The sequence below is a fragment of the Phyllobates terribilis genome, unplaced genomic scaffold, assembly GCF_046119375.1.
Source record: "Phyllobates terribilis strain yellow unplaced genomic scaffold, ASM4611937v1 Scaffold_2__4_contigs__length_985480577, whole genome shotgun sequence".
Classification (NCBI taxonomy): domain Eukaryota; kingdom Metazoa; phylum Chordata; class Amphibia; order Anura; family Dendrobatidae; genus Phyllobates; species Phyllobates terribilis.
Window position 1 is genome coordinate 389,211,708 of NW_027362762.1, and position 18,698 is coordinate 389,230,405.

General features: G+C 42.9%; 1 protein-coding gene across 2 annotated transcripts in view; it reads left to right on the forward strand.

Moving 5' to 3' along the window:
- The window catches only part of LOC141252515 (F-box only protein 36-like), a 38,445-nt gene that overhangs the window by 13,010 nt on the left and 6,737 nt on the right, over positions 1–18,698 (forward strand). The gene's annotated exons all lie outside the window — the stretch shown is intronic.

Sequence of the window (18,698 nt, forward strand, 5' to 3'; positions counted from 1 at the left end):
AACACACGACTAGCAGACTTTAACTGGAGTATAATATTTGGCACGCTCCAAAAAATGTGACGATTATTACCGTAGTAATATCGGATCACGTCTGATGACCACGGTTTTAGGCAGTAGCGTTATAGACATAGACAGATCGTGCAATGAACCCTATTCTGCTGTATACAGTGTCCATAAACTCTGCCTGTGTAACTCCTGCTATCACGAGTAATATGCAGCTGGATTAGTCCTTAGAAGGACTGTTAGTTCAGATTTGTATATAGGTGTGGAATACCTAATACCTGACTAATAAACCGCCAATTCTCTGCCTAGCTCAGCAGCACCTCTTCCCACTCTGCCTGTCTGAAGGGTAGACTGTGACGAGCATGGAGGCGCCAGGTCTGATATAGACCCGATGACCCTATGCGGCCAGCCAATCACTGTAATGCCACAACCAACATGGCTGCGACATTACAGTGAGTGGCAGGCAATCCCCGCATGTTTATTTGCTGTTAAAACAGCGCCAAACAAGCTCGCTCATCACTACTCACAACTTTCCAGCCTTTACATAGTAATTTTCCTCATGCTGAAGTCCTAGATTCCTCTTTCATTGCCCCCATAAAGTATGATGTCAACAAAAGTGCCTCCCAAACACAGTATAGTGTGCAAATTGAAGCGGTCAGTGGGGCGCTAGAAACTGGATAAGGCGCTGGAAAAGGATAAAACAAACCTCTTTATTGAAGTTCTAATGCCCACAACGCGTTTCTGCAGCGGTCTGCTGCCTTCATCAGGTGGAGTTATGGGAAAATGGCAGAAACAGGCACTTTTATACATAAAGCAAAGGAACTCAATGGGAGGTGCCAAGGGAGAATTTAGTACTTAACCCCTTAATCACCATTAAAAAAGACAATTACAATTTAATAACAAAGGGGACTTAAAAAAGCATTACGGGTCAATAACTACACATAAACTTACTATGAAGATGCAAGATGCAGACATTAACGGCAATGCTTTAAAAATACATACATATGAAAATGCATATATAAATGAGGGTAAATAAGCATATTACATAAAAATTGGTGAGGCATATTCTGAGTATACCCCTCAACCAGTTTTTATCCCCCCAAAAATATATAAATATTAATAATTCATCTGCACACATTATCAATCGCTAAATTCAAACCTTCCGGATATAATGTACCCAATTTAAAAATCCAAAAATTCTCTCTCTTCATAAGATAATTAAGCCGATTTGTTACATTATCTGGTACTTGTTCTAAAATCGTGAGTTTCAAGCTAATGGGATCTCTCTGGTGGGCAGTCAGAAAGTGCTTGGAAACACTATGCTGCACATACCCATTCTTAATATTAGAGCGATGTTTATTAAGGCAGGCCTGCATTCTTTGTATAGTTCGGCCCACGTATTGCAAACCACATCCACACTGCAACAAGTAGACCACATAGTCAGAATGACAGTCTACTTTACAGGTGATGGGGAATTGTTCACCAGTGGTTTGCGAGCAGAAGGATACTGCCCCATGATTAATGGTACTACAGCATAAACAGCCAGGAGATCTGCAAGCAAAACAATCTACTCCTTCTTGCCTTTGCCTCCCATATCTCCGTACTGAAGCTGCAGATTTCAATGTCGTGTTACTGGGCGATATGAAGGACCGTAAATTCCGATTCTTCCTATAAACAATCCTTGGTTTACATGGCAAATGTTTGGACAAAAGCGGATCCCCCAACAGGACGCACCAATAATGACTTAATAGTTTCTGTATGTACACTCTAGATTTATTGAAAATAGTCACTAAACTCCAATCTTTATATCCTGTATTCGTATGCTCACAGTTAGGGCCAGAAAATCGAGCCAGACATGATTCCTGACTGAGCGGCTTAATTCTTTTATGTGCATCCCTAATCAATTTCTTAGGATACCCCTTCCTCAAGAATTTTTTTTCAAGGACATCAGCCTCCTTTTCAAAATCTTCATCCTGCATACAATTTTTCCGTATACGCCAATACTGGCCATACGGAATGTTCTTAATCCACCTTGGAAGATGGCCACTGTCAAATCTGAGGTAGCTATTCACATCCACGGTTTTGAAATGGGTGGATGTGAGAACCCTCCCCAAATCATCCAATTTCAAAACTAAGTCAAGAAACTGTATGGAGTCACTTGACATGGATACAGTAAACTTAAGACCCCATGGGTTATTATCCAAAATTTCAAAGAAATCCTGGGCTGATTCTTCCGTCCCTTCCCAGATAAAGAACAGATCATCGATGTAACGACGATATAATCGTATATGGTCTTAGGTTAGAGGAGAAGACGTGATGAACAAAGATTCAAAGCGTCCCATGAAGATATTTGGGTAGCTGGGAGCTACCCTCGTCCCCATTGCACAGCCCTTTATTTGCTTATAAAAATTATCTTCGAATGAGAACACATTATTATTTAATATGAATTCTATTGATTTCAAAATAAACTATTTTTGAAAAAGGGGGATACTTCCATCTTCCATTAAGTAATGGCGTACCGCTTCTGTACCTAGTTCGTGGGAGATATTACTGTAAAGAGCTGCAACGTCTGCTGTGATAAGGATACAGTTCTTCACAGACGGCAAACTTCTAACTGTGGCAATTAAAGTTGAGGAGTCTTTAAGATAGGACCCCAATTCACATACATATTTCTGAAGAAACAAGTCGATGAAGTGTGATAGATTGGACGTAATGGAATTTATCCCGGATATGATGGGGCGCCCAGGCGGATTACAGGTAATTTAGGTAAAAAATAATGAAAAATGGGGGTCCGGTAACTTGAGATATCTAAGAACCTTTTTTCATTCTTATTCAGAATGCCCTTTTCATAACCTTCCTTAATCAAATAATTATAATTAACAAAGATGGAGATAGAAGGATCAATGTCCAACTTATGGTAGTATTGGTTGTCACTAAGTATCCTAAGACCCTCACACAAGTACCAGGATCTGTCCATAATCATGACTCCTCCTCCTTTATCAGCACTTTTTATTATAATGTCTTCAAAGTCTGCATTGCTTCCCTTTCACTTTTCATCAAATTGTCTGGTTTCCTGCGCTGCTCAATCGAGCGTAGATCTCTGAGGACCAATTGTTGGAAAGATTCTATATGTGCACCCTTGTGGTGCATCGGGTAAAACTTATTAGAGCCTCCCGCCATATGCTTATATTGATCAGTAGGGATGGTTACCTCATCAGGTGAATTGGAAAAACCTATGGAAGCATTGGGAGCTGGTAATTTCTTGCCACGTTCCTCTATTAAAAAATGTCGCTTAATAGTCAATTTACGAAAGAATTCGTTCAGATCTAAGAAAAGATCAAAACTATTTAATTCAGCATCTGGACGAAATGATAATCCTTTAGCCAATAAGGAAGTTTCACCTTCTGTAAGCATGTGACTAGAAAGATTAAATATACCACAGGATCTTAAATCACTAGTCTCCGAAATTTGTGAGCTGGATGCTATCTCACCTATACCTTTGTTTTCTTGGCGATTAGGGATTCCGAGGTCACGGCTATTACCTGAGATCCCTCTACCTCCTCTACCTCCTCTACATCCACGTGTCCTCTTTTTCTTTTTGGGTGGCGCCCTGGTGCCAATTGAAAAAACTGAGTGATTTTTGAATCTTTCATTGTTATTGGTGGCTTAAATGGGCCAAATAATGGTGTAGATCTCATTGCTATGTTAGCCGTATCTAACATGGGCGCAGTTAGAAACAAGGCAGAATTTTTTACCTCTAATGCTGGCGAGTCTATGGTGCATGTGGTATCCACAATGGGTTCGACCAAATTAGTATTATTATCTCTTGATTCAAATAATTCCTGACTCATGTCTGGTCCTATTAACCTATTAAAGTCTTGCGAGGTCGGGTGAATTGTGAGACATGAGGAAGCATCCACAGTGTTCGTATTACTAAATGAACATTCGTGACCTGATGCCAACCCAGCACCCTGATTTGTTAAAGGTATAATGTTGGGGAAGGAGGTAATGGAACTACTCGTACATGACATAATGATGGGTTCCATTGTGTTATGTGTAACTACAGGTGTGTTGTTAAGCATAACCGTGGAATTATTAATATCAGAGGCAGTGATTTTTCCTTTGTCACTGACATTACATGCAGCAATAGTGCCCTGTGACTCCGGTATTATTGACCCTATGGGGAGCACGGACACATTGTCCAACCTCATGGAATTCCCCAAACCATCATTACAGCCAAAATCCAAGGGTGGAACAAACTGATTTGATAATGCTGCAGTCTGCATAATGCCATCACTGCCTTGCATCTTATGCTGATTTAATGGTGCACCTGATGGAATGGAGAATACAGCAGTTTTGGGTACACTTCTATTTAAAGCATTGCCGTTAATGTCTGCATCTTGCATCTTCATAGTAAGTTTATAATGTGTAGTTATTGACCCGTAATGCTTTTTTAAGTCCCCTTTGTTATTAAATTGTAATTGTCTTTTTTAATGGTGATTAAGGGGTTAAGTACTAAATTCTCCCTTGGCACCTCCCATTGAGTTCCTTTGCTTTATGTATAAAAGTGCCTGTTTCTGCCATTTTCCCATACCTCCACCTGATGAAGGCAGCAGACCGCTGCAGAAATGCGTTGTGGGCATTAGAACTTCAATAAAGAGGTTTGTTTTATCCTTTTCCAGCGCCTTATCCAGTTTCTAGCGCCCCACTGACCACTTCAATTTGCACACTGTTCACTTTTCCCTTGGGAGTTGTGGCTGGAGGCTGCAGAGAACTGGATACAATTTCAGCTGCAGGATCTGCGATGATGTCATCACCCATGTGACCCCACCCGGAATCACATGATTGGAAGCTCCATCTGCTAATCCAGAGGAGACACTGAAGGCATCGTGGCAGCGCTATCAGCGCCAGTAGCTGTTTAACCTGGGTTGTGCGGTCTGCACAACCCACTCAGGTGAGCAGACCACTGTATCTGCACGTATATTCTACTTCCATACAGGTTCACACAAGCACTGCGCTTTTCCACCCCACCCCCTTTTTTGTCTCCCAAACACAGTATGACACCCCCATTGTAAAATTCCTCCACATTAGTTTCCACATGCACAGTATAATGACCCTACTGTGCACCACTTCAACTCCCAAGGCAAAGTATAGTGACCCCAACACAGTATGATCCCCCAACTGTGACCCTCACACAGCTCTCCTTGCAGTATAATAGCTCCACACTGTATAATGGCCCGCACTAGGCCTCCAAACAGTATTATGGACCCCACATAAAACCTCACACTGTATAATTGCTTGCATACAGTATAATGACCCCCCCACATAGCCTTCCAAATATTATAATGGCTCCAAACAGTATAATGGGCCCCATATAGTTCTCCATGTAGTATAATGTGTCCCCCATAATCCTCCATATAGTATAACACCCCCATAATCCTCCATGTAGTATTACGCGGCCCCATAATCCTCCATACAATAACATATATGCCCCCATAATTCTCCATACAATAAAATACACTCTCTTCATGGTCTTCCACAGAGTATAATACACTCCCCATGGTCCCCTCTAGAGTAAAATGCAGCCCACTGTCCTCCAGTATTATGGGCACCATGTACTCACTGATTGAAAAAAAAAATACAATACTCATCTCTCCTCATTCCCCCACTGCTCCAGTCTCTGCAGCGTGTCTCCTCACCTCAACAGCTCCACTGCTGACACAGCGGGGAGTGCGATGAAGGGATGGCATCGCGCTCGCTGCGTCAAATACAAAGGGAGAATAATGGGAGAGGGAGTGTCACGTGACGTTCCTTCCTCCATCATTGCTAACAACTGTATCGGCTGATGCGGGGCAGGGGAACGACACTGGCTGGTCGGAGAGAGGGCCCGGTGCGGGCGCTGACAACGGCCCCCCCCCCAGTTCACAGGACCCATAGCTGTCGCGTTGCCTGCCGCCATTGGTGTGCAACCTATGTAAAGCAATAAAAACTGCACGTGTTTGTACCAAAGCTGTATTACCTGTGTGAACGCTACCTAATGCCTACCAGAGTGAGTGAATCCCTACAACATATACATATATATATATATATGTAAATATATATATATATATACTGTATACAGACAGACTGTCAGACAGGCATAGAGGAGGAGAGGACCCTGCATTTGTGCACATACAATCTACAGGATATTGGGGAAGGAGACAATAGGTCAAGGGGGTAGTATGTTATTGAGCAGGGGAGCTCTTTAGATTGATATATAGTTTTGTGAGACTAGATTCAATATAATGTGTTTTCATCATTAAATCCTCTGCTCTTTCTGGGGTTTTTAGCTCACTGGGCGGTCCTATCAGTGATTGACAGCCATCTCTGTATGAACACTTAAACATAGAAGGCTGTCAGTCATTAATAGGACCGCCCACTGAACTGAAAAGCTGAGAAAGAGAGTAGATAATTACTGAATCTTTTTTTCACAAAACTACAGTATATATCAATCTACTTAGCTCCCCCAGCTCTATAGCAAAATAACTGCAGGTTTGACTGCATTTTCTAAACCTGAAAATAAATCTGAATCTTCTTCACTCCCACAATTGTAGTGAGAACATACAGTAGTCTAACACTGTCCAAAGATTTTGGAAAATGTTGGCTTCTGCCATATCTACACGTCAGAAACTGTTTTGTTCAGCCTTTGAATTGGTTTAGTCAATTACTTCAGTGCCAAGCACAACATACTTTGAATAAGGATTTCACAAGTGAATCATATAGTTTGGTGTATTACATTAGGCAAATGTCTCTAGCGTATCTGTTACCATAGTGCAACAATTAAATCACAAAATTACAACATCAGCGACTCAAATTTCATTCTAAGTATTCATACCCCCTGTGCTACAATAAATAAAGTGATGATTTCATGAGTAGTCAGTACGTTGTTTATTCAAGAAAATATGTTCTTCTTGTCTATTGTATCCATATGCTCTAACCTTCTTCTAATGGCAAACAATAAAATAGTCAGGCAAGCCTGGGCATTGCTTGGTCAGTTCTCTGCATGTGCAGTTACGGTAATCATGAGTTACCACTTAGGAAATGACAGCTATTTGTTACTTTGATATACTGTATATACATCATGGGGATATGTCAACTCTTAATAGTGCTTCCGCAGAGAATCTTGGCACTAGCCACTCTGCTTAGGAGGTTCCAGGGATTGCTCTGTATTTTATTTTACCCCTATACAGGGATCTATCGTTCTGGTTATCTCCACAGAGTAGCGGCTGGCTAGAGTAGTACGTTAACAGAAGAATGGCCAGCAAGCTGGGTCAGAACCAACAAGATTAGGAAAAAAAACAGAGATAAGATCAAGATAAAAACCAGGTTCTATCCAGTGAATTTGGCAGGGTCATATCCAATAGGGCATTAAGGAGTTAATCAATGGTTAAACTAGACAGTTCTGAGATTAGAATATAAATATATGGATTGTATCCTGAATTTTCACCAATTTACCCCTTTTTGCCTGCTCTCTCTTAATTTGTAATCCACAGGGAACTGGGGGAGGTGACTAGCTGCAGTGATGTATTCTATACACAACATATCACACAAAGAAAATATATCTTTGTACTGTGTTAGCCAGTAGATAGAAACAGTGTTAGCCAGTAGATAGAAATTATTCAAAATATAGAGAGTCCTATAGGCCCTCTACCAGAAGGAACTGTCCTAGCCAGCATGGAGGTGAAATCTTTGTACTCTAATATCCCACACCAGGATGGTTAAAATGCCTAGAAAATACCGGAGTTGATGCTGATTCTGAGATGAAACTTCATCCTCACTCCAGGGGCGGACCTTGCCGGGTGGCTAATATTGAGGGCAATCTGGCCTGCTTCTTGGAGCCCGAGGCTCCGGGGGGGCCATGGCCAGATTGCCCTCATCATATGCAGTGGGCAGGGAGCGATCCCTCCAGCTCCCATGCTGACAGGAAGAAAATGGCAGCAGAGCTGGAGGGATCTGTCCTCACCTCTGATTTCTGCCCGGCGCTTCCTCCCTGACACAGGCCCGCACTGCTTGATGACGTCATCATGCAGTGCGCACCTGGGTCAGAACGAAAGTTTCTGGCAATGAGGAGGATGCTGCAGGGGAGCGGGCTGAGATGTAAGTTGTGTTTTTTATTTTTTTTTTATACTGAAACGCTAGGGAGAGGAACAGGGGAAAGAGGGGAGGTGGGGGGAGAGCAATGGTGGCGATGGGGAGAGCAATGATAGGGCTGGGGAGACCATTGATGGGGCTGGAGAGAGCAATGATGGGGATGGGGAGAGCAATGATGGGGCTGGGGAGAACAATAATGGGTCTGGAGTAAGCAATGATGGGGCTGGGGAGAGAAATGATGGGGCTGGAGTGAGCAATGATGGGGCTGGAGTGAGCAATGATGGGGATGGGGAGAGCAATGATGGGGCTGGGCAGAGCAATGATGGGGATAGGGAGAGCAATGATGAGGATGGGGAGATTAATGATGGGGATGGTGGGGATGGGGAGAGTAATGATGAGGATGGTGGGGATGGGGAGAGTAATGATGAAGATGGTGGGGATGGGGAGAGCAATGACGGGGATTGCTGGGATAGAGCAATGATGTGAGTGGTGTGGGGAGAGCAATGATGGGGTGGTGGGAGAACAATGATGGGGGTCCTGGGAGAGCGCAATGACGGGGGTTGCTGGGAGAGAGCAATGATGGGGGTGCTGGGAGAGAACAATGATGGGGGTGCTGGGAGAGCAATGATGGGGGTGCTGGCAGAGAGCAATGATGGGGGTGCTGGCAGAGAGCAATGATGGGGGTTTCACTTTGCTTGTACTGTAAAGCCTTGTATATTTTCCGTGTGCACATAGCCTTACAGTTAATTGGGGAGAGTCACAGAGACTGAATAATTTATATTATTGGAAGGTGGAGATTATAGTTAATGGGGGGCACAGTGCTGCCTATCACTTTATATTTTGGTTACTAAGTGGCTAATGGTATATTAATGGGGGGTACATATCTGTAGTCAAGGGCGCAGTGCAGGGGAGACACATGTATGTATACAATATATGTGACCTTGTTATTTTCTAGGCATGAGATCATCGTGACAAGACAAGTCGTGACTGGGAGATGTCGACATCAAGGTCTGACCAGATGGAGAAGAAGCAGCAGAAACGGACTCTGATCAGATGAGATGTCAGCGGTAAGTGCCAGGAGGTAAATATTATCCTGTATCTGCACTGTGTGACTTGGAGTGATAATGTTATCTGTAAAATCTCTTAAGGCCCCGTCACACTTAGCAACGCTGCAACGATCCCGACAACGATACGACCTGTCAGGGATCGTTGCTGCGTCGCTATGTGGTCGCTGGTGAGCTGTCAAACAGGCAGGCTCAACAACGATCAGGGGAGCAGCGACATCGTGGAAAGAATCTTTCCACGATGTCCTGCTTCTGGTTACCAGCCTGCTGAAGCAGGAGCAGGCTGGTAACCATGGTAAACATCGGGTTACTAGGGGCACACGCACACCTAGTAACCCGCTGTTTATCATGGTTACCACTCTGCTACGGTGAGAGGGAGGTTACCGCTCACTTTAGCAGGCTCGTAACCATGATAAACAGCGGGTTATTAGGTGCGCGTGTGCCCCTAGTAACCCGATATTTATCATGGTTACCAGCCTGATCGCTGCTCCCGCTGGTCACACACAGCGATGTGTGCTGACCAGCGGGAGGGCAACGACCAAAAAAAGGTCCAGGACATTCTGCAGCGATCAGCGACCTCACAGCTGGGGCCTGATCGCTGCAAAGTGTCACACATAGCGACATCGCTGGTGAGGTCGCTGTTGCGTCACCAAAACCGTGACACAGCAGCGATCTCGCTATGTGAGACGGGGGCTTTAGGCTGCATTCTCACATTTGTGTGAAATGTCTGTGAGCTGCCAGATTTTTTTATCGGATGGTCCACGGACTGGTAGTTTTTATAGATCCATTCACACATCCATGAAAATCATGGATCTGAGAATGAGATCGGTGAGGGTCAGAGACTGTCCTGTTCTGATCTGATTTTGAGGATAATAGCAGGAGTTAGGCAGGCATTGTATGTGGCAGACTGCAGTGCATATAGTGCAAATGAGTCCATTGAAAGTTCTGTCTACTGCTGCTGTTCTGACATATATTTGTAGAGATAACCCCATATATCAGGGGCCAAGTCAATTTTTTTTTATCTTAATCCTGGTTATTTGACTAAAAAACAATCCAGAGTACACATTTTTCTGCTCCATTTGCTTGTTAGCACTGCAGAATACAGCCAGATCTTTTCCATATTTCAGCGATAAAAATCCAGAAATTTGAACTGAACGTGGAAAATATTGGCTTCCTTTTCCATTTTGTTGCAGTGTGTCGGTCAAGCTAATCACACTAGGTCTCTGTGAAGAACAGTATTGCTAAATTACAGGCCTGCTATTTAAAATTGTGGTTCTCCGTCAGACATATCACATATAAAAGCGTTCCAAAATCAGCCATTTCTGCCTTCCATTTCTTTGCAGTTGTCGATCAAGCCATTAGTATTAGTAAATTACAGGCCTGCTATTTAAAAACGTTGTTCTCTGTCAGACATATCACATATAACTATGGTTCAAATCCAACCATTTGTAGTGAATGTGGAAAATATTGCCCTCCATTTATAGATTGTAGCAGTGTATCAGTGTACACCATTTTACAGCTCCATTTGCTTGTTCGCAGAAAACAGGCAGATTTTTTTAGCTTTATTCATATTACTGTATTGTGGAAGCAGAGGAACTTTTTTCAACGTGATCCATATGACTGTCATAATAATACATAGAAACAGAAAAAACTGACGGCACTTCCAATACAAGAAATAGGTGTGAACAGGTGCTTACTAGGAGAAGCTACCTCCATATACAATTAACAAATAAAGTAGCACACTGCAACGCTAAGTCTGTAAACATGAAGTATGAAATATGAATAGCATTACTGCTGTAGAAAATAGAAATAAATGAGAAATTTTAGCGCATAAATTGGCCAAGTCATGTGTACCTGGCAGCCGCGGTAAGGAGTTTTGTCAGTGCCAGGACCCTACCAATCAATAACGTATATCATGTAATCTGTTTCACATGACATGGGATATGGAATTTTGAAATTTTCACCAGTGGCCACCGAAGTGAAATTATCAGTGGAGTGTATAATAGATTTACAACACATGCAGCTCTTGTTGCCACATTTGGTAACTATGTTTTTTCTACCATCTACAACCATATTTGGTTCCCGCCTGCGTAATTTACTCTGAGCCAATATATTTCTTAATGTAGGTGCTCTCCTGAATATTATGGAGGGATTTCTCAGTAAGATCTGATTTAGTAAATGGTCATTTTGAAGAATAAGCCAATTTTTTTGAAGAATTTCAGACATCCATGCCCACTCACCAGCTCTTATGTGCGGAGGCTGACCTGAATGCCGACAGACGTGTTGAAGCTGATGCTCAGCAACTGCTCTCTGCTGCTCAAAATCATTCCAAACATCTGCAACGTTGATTTCCAACGCGTAGTCACATCACACATCAGTCGGTGAACTGGAAACTGCAAACGCTGCTGAAGCCCTGCCATGGCGGCGGAAGCTGTAGCTGACTTTCTGAAATGGGCACACACGAAGCGTACTTTCACAAGCAGCTCTGGCAGATCCGTGTAGATTTTGAGAAACTGCAGAACCAATAAGTTGAGCACATGGGCCAGGCATGGTACATGTGAGAGCTTGCCTAGCTTCAGAGTATTTCAGAATGCAGCAGTTTATTATTTTTTCATAAACCGCAGTTCACACATATAATGTCCACGAGCCCAAGTGGCAGGCAGGCCCACTTGGCTCCAGGTACAGCCTTCAGCTAGGTAATAATATAGCAATGTCCATATCAATGTCCATATAACGCAGTGTATTACCTTTGCCGGGTTTTTAGCTGCTTCAGTCCATTTGGTTTGCCACCACTGTGGCTTTGCGGCTTCCCAGATGGGGGTCTCTAGCCGTCGCTCCCTCTAAGGCTACTGGTATGTCTTTCACACTTGATATCTAGCCTGCGCCTTTCAGGACTCATCACCAAGCCGGCTTTCCCTGCAAGGCCACTAGCATCCACACACAGGATCCAGGCTTGACCTTTCAGGCTGCTAGGCTTCACTCGGCCTCACTAGGCCTCACACGAATGTTGTCCCACACACGGGAAACAGGCCTCACGCCTACCACACTGTCTCAAGACTACCAGGATTTATATATCCTGTAGCACACACACACATACACAGACAGGACCTTAGCTGATGTCACAGTCATGTGTTCAGACCTTCTGTGTGCAAAAGGACCTGTGTGATGTCACAGTCATGTGACCATTCAGCTGAGGGGGAGGTACCTGGTCAGCCAAAACATACCCTGGACCATACAGTAATGCCAAGCAAGGCGCTGCATTACAGACCCGAGCTTGTGGAAGGCGGAGACGATACCGGGTAAAAATAGTGGCGGCTGGGGACCGAGTAAGGACACCTGGCCGCCGCCATGAGGTTGTGGAAAGCTTCCACCTCCACGAGCCTAAAAGGCAATATTTGAAGTGTAAGCAAGCAGTCCAGAAATGTGGCAGTTTAGTACTGTGACCTGTGGGTGGGTGGGAGACTGGCTGTATACTTGCGCTTGCATTCCAAGGACTGTGGTAGGGACAACTGAATGCTGCAAATGGACAAGGACGTAGACGGTGATGGTTGCAAGTCTGCAACGATAGGTGCAGGGCGGGAGGCATCTTCGCATAGGTCATGGACAGGGGATTTGGCATGCACGCACAAGAGCGGAAGAGGCAGTGGTGTCACCCGCAGACACTGTTTCTGGACCTTGGTGTTCGGCCTAGCTAGTTGGGTGGTTTGCTGTCATGTGCCTGAGCATGCTGGTCGTAGTCAGACTAGTAGTTTTGGTGCTCTTACTGATGCTGACCTGGCATATGTTGCAAATGGCCTTTTTGGGGTTATCTAAACAGTCTTTAAAAAAGAACCAGACCTGGGAAGACCTAACAGTTGTACTGCCAACTTCCGTCGTGTTCTGGGGAGCAGTTGCCCGCCTTGTGTCTGTGGCCACCACACTGCTTGTTCCTGCCTGTTGTGGTGCTATGCCTCCCTCCCCCTGTGTGCTACATGTCCCCTTGCCAGGTTGGGTTATTGATTTCATCGTCCACCGCTTCATTTTCCACTTCCACACCCTGCTCCTCCTCCTGACTTTCTGGCCATTGTGTCTCACCATTATCCACCTCTTGCGACAGTAATTGCACTTTCCCACCGTCACCTTCGGGTGACCATGGCTGCTCAAATTGCTACATGCGATCTTCTGTTGCCCTTCTCGAAGCTGGCCGGTCGAGAGGTCCGAATTTATCAATGGAAAAGTGAACAGCTCTCGGGGTAACCCTGGACTCTCTTCATCAAACCACATATCCAACCTCTTTCCACTTCCGAGCGGACCGAGCAAGAGGCCAGAATCTATAAATGGAAAGATGAACAAAACAGCTCTTCGGAGTGTCCAAGTGTGGAATCACTTGTCTCAGGGCACTCGGAATGTTGGGTGGAAGGAGGATCAGGGTGAGGAAGATGCCGACTCCAAGTAAAAAAAAAGTCAAAAGTTTACATACATTTAATTAGTATTTGGTACCATTGCCCTTAAACTGAATGACTTCGGTCAAACGTTTGGGATATCCTTCCACAAGCTTCTCACAATAGTTGGTCGGAATTTGGGCTCACTGCTCCTGAAAAAACTGGTGTAACTGATCTAGGTTTGTAGGTCGCTTTGCTCGCACCTGCCTTTTCAGCTTTGCCCATAAATTTTAATAGAATTGAGATCAGGGCTTTGTGATGGCCACTCCAAAACATTGACTTTGTTATCCTTAAGCCACTTTATTACCATTTTGGCAGTATGCTTCTGGTCATTGTGCATTTGGAAGACCCATTTCCGCCCAACCTTTATCTTCCTGGCTGATGTCTTGAGATGTTGCTTCAGTACTGCAACATAATCTTCTTTTCTCCTGATGCCATTTATTTTGTGAAGTGCACCAGTCCCTCCTGCTGCAAAACAACCCCACAACATGATACTGCCACCTCCGTGTTTCACAGTTGGGATGGTGTTCTTAGGTTTCCAAGCTTCTCCCTTTTTCCACCAAGCGTAATGATGGTCATTATGACCAAAAAGTTCAATTTTAGTTTCATCAGACCACAGGACATGTCTCCAAAAATTAAGGTCTTTGTTCCTGTGTGCATTTGCAAACATTAATCTGGCTTTTTAACATTTCTTTTGTAGTAATGGCTTCTTCCTGGCAGAGTGGTCTTTCAGCCCATGTTGATACAGTACTCTTTTCACTGTGGATATTAACACAATCTTACCAGCTTCCGCCATTATCTTCTCAAGGTCTTTTGCTTTTGTCCTTTGGTTGATATGCACAAGTCGGACTAAAGCAAGTTCATCTCTGGGAAACAGAACCTGTCTCCTTCCTGAGCGGTATGATGGCTGGAGATTCCCATCTTGTTTGTACTTGGGTATAATTGTTTGTACAGATGAACGAGACACCTTCAGGTATCTTGAAATTGTACCCAAGGATGAGCCAGACTTGTGCAAGTCCACAACTCTCATCCTGATATCTTGGCTGATTTCTTTAGACTTTCCCATGATGTTACACAAAGAAGCAGTGTGTTTCAGGTGTGCAATAAAATACTTCCACAGGTGTGTCTCTAATTAAATCATATGGTTCCAAACACATGACATCATCATATGAGCAGTCCAGAACTGTTTAAAGGCATAGTAATCTTAGTGTGTGTAAACTTTTGACTTTGCAGTAAGTAATAAAAAAGCCTTAAAATATTCTCTCTCTCATTATTCTGGCATTTGGCAAATATTAAAAATTATGGTAATCGTAATTGACCTAAAACGGGAAAGGTTTGTTCTGAATTCATGTCAGATATTGAGAAAAACATGCATATGTGTTTTATTATATAGTGTATGTAAACTTCTGTATTCTACTGTATCATAAAGTTTATTTTATTCACCTGTACTATTGATTTAGGGAATGTTTTAAAGTAGAGCTCCATTTTAAATAGGTCAGCATTCATCCTCATGGCTGCTGAACCCACCCTACCATTCATCTACTAATTGACCCCAAGAGCTAACCAATCAGCATGACCTTGTCTATATACATAAATATAATCAATTACAATGTATAAGTGTGCGACCAGCACAGCAACCAGCAGGAAGAGCTACAATTGGGAAAGTTCCTGAGGTTTTTGCCAGGCACTCTGCACACCTCCTAAGATGAAGAGAGATCATTCTACTATATGAATGACAAGCTGGCTAACATACTACCCAGCTGTGGCGTCATCACTGCTTACACGCTCTGTTAGTGCTGTCTACTGAATCAGAGTTGCAGCAGACAGTGTGGGGTTTATAGTTTATAATGGTAGACGATGTTGAGGCCATAATCTTTTTTTTATCATAGTTCGTAAGAGGGGATGGTGTAAATGCTACAGTTCATAAGGGCAGATGGAGTGGAGGTTATAGTTAATCAGAGCAGATGGTGTGGAAGTTATAGTTCATAAGGGGTGATGGTATGTTATAGTTAATAAAGGAGGACTGTGTAGAGGTGATAGGTGATTTTTTATAGGAGAGGAGTGTGGAGGCTATGTACCATAAGCGGGATAGTGTGGGAGTGGCTGGACCATTCCAATACTTTAATCTTCTTCTTTCTTAATCTTCATTCTTTTCTTGATTTGCAATTATGCTTTGGGTCCTTGTCATGCTGAAAGGTGAAATTCCTTTCATCTTCAACTTTATAGCAGGGGCCTGAAGGTTTTGATATAAACGTAACTGATATTTGGAACTGTTCATAATTCCCTTCACCTTGATAAAGCTCCAGTTCATCAGCCAAAAACTGCCTCAACGCATAATGCATAATTTTCATAATGCATAATCTTCACCATGCTTCACTATGGGTATGGTGTTATTTTAGTGATGCGCAGTGTTGGCTTTGTGTCAAATATACCTTTTGAAATGATGACAAAAGTTCAACCTCGGTCTCATCAGACCATAACATATTTTCCCATTTGCTTTGGGCAGACTTGATATTGGGTTTGGGAAAATATAGTCAGGCTTGGATGTTTTTCTTTGTAAGAAAAGTCTTCCATCTTACCACCCCAACACCCCAGGTGAGATATATAAAGAATACAATGTACTGAGCAGGAACAGACAATGAACAGAAGCAAAACATTAATTCTACACCTAGGTTGGTTTGATTATTACTCTGAGATGGTGCTAGTCAGCAGCACACAGGTGAGGGAAGAAACAGTAGCAATGAGTAGAAACAAGTGCTGCTGGGTAATGTAGTTTTAGCAGAAAAGAATAGGACTGCCCATTCAGCTATGTGAAGCTGGATGTACAAAGAGGCAAATAGAGATTAAAAAAAGGCAAATACAGGAAAGAAACGTTATGTTGAGCTTAATTTTGCATATTAACAATAAGTATTTGATTTTGTGCATTATGAAAATTAATGCAATTCTGGTATTAATTTATCACTTTAGTATCTCAGGTTTCCCTTCGTTCTCTACAATTATATTACTATAGTCATCTTATAAGGGGCTGACGCTATTGGAATTTTTATTTTTTGACATTTATATATTCATAGTAGTTCTTTGCATTTATTTTAACACTTTCACCCCGTAGCCTGTTTTCACCTTCCTGATAAGGCCAATTTTTTTCAGTTCTAACCAGTGTCACAGCAGTAACTCGCATGCCTCCTCAGTGCCGCCCTACTCACCGTGCGGCTTCTCTTTGTCTAAGGCCATCCCGCTGAGTTTGCTTCTTACCGCACTCCTCAGCACTGCTGCATCAGCATGTGGTTTCCATCTGGCTTTAGGGGACGTGACCGGGCTCTGCAGGAATTTGCACCTGCATACCCCTATGACTAAATGAGCAGGTGCGATATAACTATATAAAGTGCTTTTTGGATATCATTACAGCACCTTTTTTTTAATGAAAACAACGTGTTACCATACATTTTTACTTGGGGAAATGAGTTAAAACAGCACAAAAATTTCACATACAATTTCTGCTGAACGTGGCAATACCCAATATGTGGATGTACAGTACTGCTTAGCCACATGGCGAGGCTCAGGAAGGAAGGAGTGCGATTTGACTCTTGGAGAACAAATTATTGTAGAATAGTTTGTGGACTCCATATACCGAGCCCCTAAGTGCCAGAAGAGCAGAATTCATCCTCAAGTGACCCCATTTTGGAAATTACTTTCCTCTGGGAATTTATCTACAGGTATAAATGTAGGGACAAGTTTGACTCCGTGGATGTTTTCCAGAAACAATCAGCAGTGAATGTTGCTGAGTGAAAATTGTAAATCTGCAATTGTAGTGCCCAGTCTGTTGTAGTGCCCAATTAAGCTGGCTCTCATCGCTACAGAAATGCCAAACATGTGGATGCTAAATGTGGTTTAGGCACACTGTCGGGATCAGAAGGGAGAGGGGCATTAGGATTTGCGAGTGCAGAATTTGCTTGATTTCTTTTGGGGGATGAGGAGCCATAATGCTTTTCCAGAGCTTTTGTGCTGCCTGTAAGATGGAAGCACACTATATTTCCATTGATGGATTACGGATCTGTGTGGGGACTTGTTTTTTTTGTGGATTGAGTTTAAGTTTTTATTGGGAACATTTTACATAATATTTTGGATCAAATTAATCCTGTGCTCTATGCTGAGCACTTGCATTGGGGTTTCCATCTAAATCTCTGAATGACATGAGTCAGATGAAACCTCGACTGGTTCATTCACAATAATGAGGCAGCAGACTTACTTTGGACACAAAACTGTGGCCGACCACGTTTTTATTAAAAAGACGGACACTGCTGGATCATAAACCAAACAGCATCCACGGTGTCTCCATCTGTCTCATTATAGGGAATGTTCCACCCGGACTTCCGTCTGAATCATGTTTTTCAGAGATTTACATGGAATCCCCGGTGTAAGTGCTCATCGAAGAGCGCAGGATAAATATGCACTGAGCCTTACTGCGATCTTTCGGAGGGAGAATGAACAAATCAACTGCAGGTCGAGAATGGGTTTTATTTATCTTTTACCCAGTTCTTCTTGCTGTATAAGTGATTAGGTGGCTTTATTCTTCTGGTCGATGCAATTACAGCGATACCAGATTTATATTGGGTTTTTATGTTTGGCTACTATAAGAGTAAACCCAAGAAACAATAAACCCCTTTTAAAATTGCTCTTTGTTAAATATCTAAAAAAATTCCAATATATACCATGACTCCATGGCCCATAGCTGTTACAAAAATTTTAAATATTATTTTTGTGGTTGTGCGCTAATGATTTACCCTATTAAATTGTAAGCGTTCTGTTGCTATATATCTCCACCCAAAAAGGATCTATTGGTGGGGGAGCATGTGGTGTCACTTATAGTGGGACTATATCAACTATCCCTACCTATCTATCCCCAATAGCCCAATAATCCCCTGAGCACTGCAAGGCCCAATAGGGATATATAGGGCTAATGACGATACCAGTAATCACTGTCCTCTCCTCTTAGTAATGTAACAATCTGTCTTCACTGAATACAGATTTTACCTGGGAATTGAGAATTTTGAAAATGAGTGTTCAGTCCTGGTGGAGAAAG